This window comes from Tursiops truncatus, chromosome 6 (genome assembly GCF_011762595.2).
Source record: "Tursiops truncatus isolate mTurTru1 chromosome 6, mTurTru1.mat.Y, whole genome shotgun sequence".
Classification (NCBI taxonomy): Eukaryota; Metazoa; Chordata; class Mammalia; order Artiodactyla; family Delphinidae; genus Tursiops; species Tursiops truncatus.
Window position 1 is genome coordinate 52,385,533 of NC_047039.1, and position 4,465 is coordinate 52,389,997.

Here is a 4,465-nt window from a genome sequence, read left to right on the forward strand (position 1 = left end):
TCCCTTCTTTCTCCCCTCCCCTTCCTTACCCTCTCCTCCCCTTCCTCCCTCCTTTGCCCTGTCACTGGGTCCTTCTCTGGCTCATGGGAAACATTTTGTTAAACTAACCACTTCAGCATGATGATAAATGTTGGGGGGACTCCCATGCCCTTCTGCTAGGTTATTTGTAGCTTACCTTCCTGGTCCTACCCCTGCTGGGTGATAGAGACAGTTGGGCCCTTCAACTCTCTGGGTCCCAGTCAGGAAAGGGACAGCCAGTGTCCTCTGCTTTGAAGCCCTTCAGTCTATCTGGAAGCTTCTATGGACATATCCTCTTCCAAGATTTACTCTGGGATTTGATGCAGGGATCACAGCCACCCACACCAGCATGGAACTCACAGCCTCACCTCAGACATTCCTCTTCTTTCACTAGCCTGGGGTTCTTTCTTAATGTGAACCCACCTTGGGCAGTTAAGTAATCTCTATCTGAGTGTACTTATCTGTATGAGTAGATATGAAGAAAAATTTAGAGCTATTCAAGTATACACCCAATGATAAAAGGAGAACTGTTATTTCAAATTCAAGTATATGCACGAAGATAGAAGGAGAAATGTTATTTCCAAGTCTAGACACACAGAAGCAGTAAATTTGGTATCACATGTTATGACACGTGTTCTTGGTTTTCAAAGGGTTAAAATTTGTAGAGTAGTTTACAAAGTGGAACTCTTGTCCGAGCCCCAAATACCTTCCTGTCCTCCACTGTCCCCAGCACAGTATTGTCACCACAGTTCTCCCAGTTGCTTAGGACAAAAATCTAGGTGTTATTTTTACCTTGTCTCTGTTCCTCATTTTAAAAGATAGATTTCATTTTTTATGAAAGTTTTAGGTTCACAGCAAAGTTGAGCAGAAGGTACAAGTGTTTCCATATACCCCTTGTACACCCCCTTAGTCACATCCCTCACCGAGTGGTACATTTATTAGCACCGATGAAACTATACTGACATATCATTACCAACCAGAGTCCATAAATTCCATTAGGGTTCATTGCACTTCGTACATTCTATGAGTTTTGATAAATTTATAATGACATATAAATATATATATGACATATAAAAATATATCCACCATTATGGAATCACACAGGGTAGTTTTATTACCGTAAAAATCCTCTGTGCTCTCACTATTCATCCCTCCCTCCCTCCCAACCCCTTGCAACCACTGATCTTTTTATTATCTCCACAGCGTTGCCTTTTCTAAAATTCCATATAGTTGGAATCAAACAGTATGTAGTCTTTTCACATGGGCTTCTTTCACGTAGAAATATGCATTTATGGTTCCTCCATGTCTTCTCATAGCTTGAAGGATCATTTCTTTTTAGTTCTGAATAATATTCCATTGTTTGCATATACCACAGTTTAGTTACCACACACCTACTGAGGGTCATCTTGGTTGATTCCAAGTTTTGGTAATTATAAATAGAGCGACTACAAGCATTAGTATGCAGGTTTTTGTGTAGACATAAGTTTCAACTTCTTTGGGTAAATACCAAAGAGCACAATTACTGGATTTTATGGTAAGAATATGCTTAGATTTATGAGAACCCTCCAAACTGTCTTCCAAAGTAGCTGTACCATTTTGCATTCCCGCTGGAAGTGAGTGAGAGTTCCTGTGGTTCTACGTCCTCGTCAGTGTTTGGTATTGTTAGTCTTCTGGATTTTGGCCATTCTAATAGGTGTATAGTGATATCTCATTATTGTTTTAATTTACATTTCCCTGGCGACTCTGATATGGATCATCTTTTCGTATGCTTATTTGCCATCTGTGTATCTTCTTTGACGAGGTGTCTGTTAGTCTTTGGCCCATTTTTGAATCAGATTTTTCATTTTCTTATTGTTGATTTTTAAGAGTTCTTTGTATATTTTTTAAAGCAGTCTTTTATCAGATTTTTCTTTTGCAAATATTTTCTCCCAGTCTGTGATTTGTCTTCTCATTCACTTAACAGTGAAGCAAAGCAGACATTTTTAATTTTAATGAAGCCTAACATCAATTTTTTGTTTCATGGATTGTGCTTTTGGTGTTATATTTAAAAAGTCATCGCCAAATCCAAGGTCATCTAGATTTTCTCCTGTGTTATCTTCCAGGAGTTTTATAGTTTTGTGTTTTATATTTAGGTCTGTGATCCATTTTGAGTTAATTTTTGTAAAGGGTATAAGGTCTATGGCTAAATTCATTTCTTGTTTGACATGTGATTTCCAGTGGTTCCAGCACCATTTGCTGTAAAGACTATCTTTTGTCCATTGTATTCCCCTTGCTCCTTTGTCAAAGATCTGTTGACTATGTTTATGTGGGTGTATTTTTGGGTTCTCTCTTCTTTTCGTTAATCTATGTGTCTGTTCTTTCACCAATCCCACATTGTCTTGATTACTGTAGCTTTACAGCAAACCTGTAAGTTGGGTAGTGTCAGTCCTCCAACTTCATTCTTTAATATCATGTTGGCTATTCTGCATCTTTTCCTTATCCATACAAACTTTGGAATTAAATTGTGGATATCCACAAAATAATTGCTGGGATTTTGATTGGGATTGCATTCAATCTATAGATCAAGTTGGGAAGAATTGACATATTGACAATATCAAGTCTGCCAATCTATGAACAGAGAACATCTCTCCATGTATTTTATTCTTCTTTGATTTTGTTCAGAGTTTTGATCAAAGTTTTTTATTTTTCCTCATATAGATTTCATACACTTTTGGTTAGATTTTTACATACCTATTTGTATATTTTTGGTGCTAGTAAAAATGATATTGTGTTTTAAAATTCAAATCCCACTTGTTCATTACTGATATATAGGAAAGCAATTGACTGTTTTAGATTTTTTTCTTTTTTTTTTGGAGTAAAACAGGATCTTCACGGTTAAGTTTATTTCTGAATTGTAAAAATTCTGTCTCCATGTTTTCCCTGTATGTTTTTCTCTTCTTTTCCTCTACTCAGTCTTGGCTGCCACAATCGGACAGACAGAAAATGTGAGGACACTTCTTTTCTAGCATCTGTAGTGGAAACCTTAGCAGTAGATAGGAACTGCTCAGGTTTGTCAAATAGATGCATCCACATTTTTCACCATAATCCACCTACATAGTCCTTTTTGCTTTTTGAACTTGTCAGACTCATCCTTAATTAGTCTATCCACAAGGAATATTTTGTTTCCTGATCATTGCATAACTGGACGCTTTTCAACATTCAGGTTCAAGTGCTGTTTCCTCAAAGAGCCTTTTCTGATCACCCCACTGAAATAGTCTTATGCTCATATCCCCACTGCTGTTACACTATCTCTTCATCCCGTTTTCTTTCATACCTTCTTTCCACAAATAGTTATTGAATCCCCATATATGCCACACACTGTCCTGGGCAGTAGTACAATAGAACAAGAGAACTCTGTGCTCCTGTCTCATGGAGCTAACATTCTGGTTAAGGAGACAGACAATGAACAGGTAGATACTAGATATACAGTTTATCAGGTAGAGAGAAATGTTGTGTAGAAAAATAATGCACAAAACAAAAATGCAAAGTGCTGGGCTTGAGGTGAGAGAATGCAATTTTAAATGGTGTGGCTAGGGAAGGCCTCGCTGGGCAAAGACCTAAACTGGGTGACAGGAAAACCTGCTCTCTGGAAAAGAACAAATAGAGAAAACCCCAAGTGCAAAGACCCTGAGGCAGCAGGCTGCCTTAGGTGTTAGGGCAACAGCAAGAGGATCTGTGTGGCTGGAGTGGAGTGAGCAAAGGGGAGAGTCACGGAAGATGAGTTCAGCAAGCTTAGGGGGTGGGAGTGGGCAAGCTCCTGCAGGTCACTGAAGGGACTCTGGCTTTTCTCAAAATAAGATGATCCTTTAAAAGGATCACTCTGCCTACTGGGTTGAGAATAGACTATAACAGAAAAGGTAGGTGAAGAAGACCAATTAGGAGCTATTGTGATACTCCAAGTGAGAGATGCTGGTGACCTGTACAGGACGAAGGCAGACGTGACGGGTAGTGGTTATTTGATAGTAGATTTGGATGTGAGATGTGAGGAAAGAAATGAATCAGGAAAGATGGTAAGCTACTGGAAGAACAGATTGCCTCTAATGAATGGCAAAAAGACTGCAGGTGGAACAAGTTTATGAGCAAGATGGGAAAAATCAGGAGTTTGATTTTGCACACATTATGGTTAAGATTGATGTCAATGGGCAGTTGGATACCTAAGTCTGGAGTTCAGCCTGGATGTTGGTATGTATGTGTGTACATGAATGTGTAAATTTAAATATGCATATGGTTTTAAAATTAGAATAATTTAAGAAATATATTTTTAAATGAATTTGCATCATAGTTTTGCAGAATTCCTGAGGTGTAATTGCAGAACTTGCATGGAGCTCTGTTTTAAAACTTAGTCTATTGTGGCTGTAAAAGTACTACTTGATACAACCATCACAACCAATTTTTTGGCTTGTGGTGT

The 4,465-nt window shown here is 38.3% G+C and overlaps 1 non-coding gene across 1 annotated transcript; it reads right to left on the minus strand.

The window, feature by feature from the left end:
• Positions 1-2,950: 2,950 nt before the first annotated feature.
• On the minus strand, positions 2,951-3,084 carry LOC117312845 (small nucleolar RNA SNORA31). Its single transcript, XR_004527251.1, has one exon. It is a non-coding gene; the product is annotated as a small nucleolar RNA SNORA31 (small nucleolar RNA).
• Between the last annotated feature and the right edge of the window lie 1,381 nt (positions 3,085-4,465).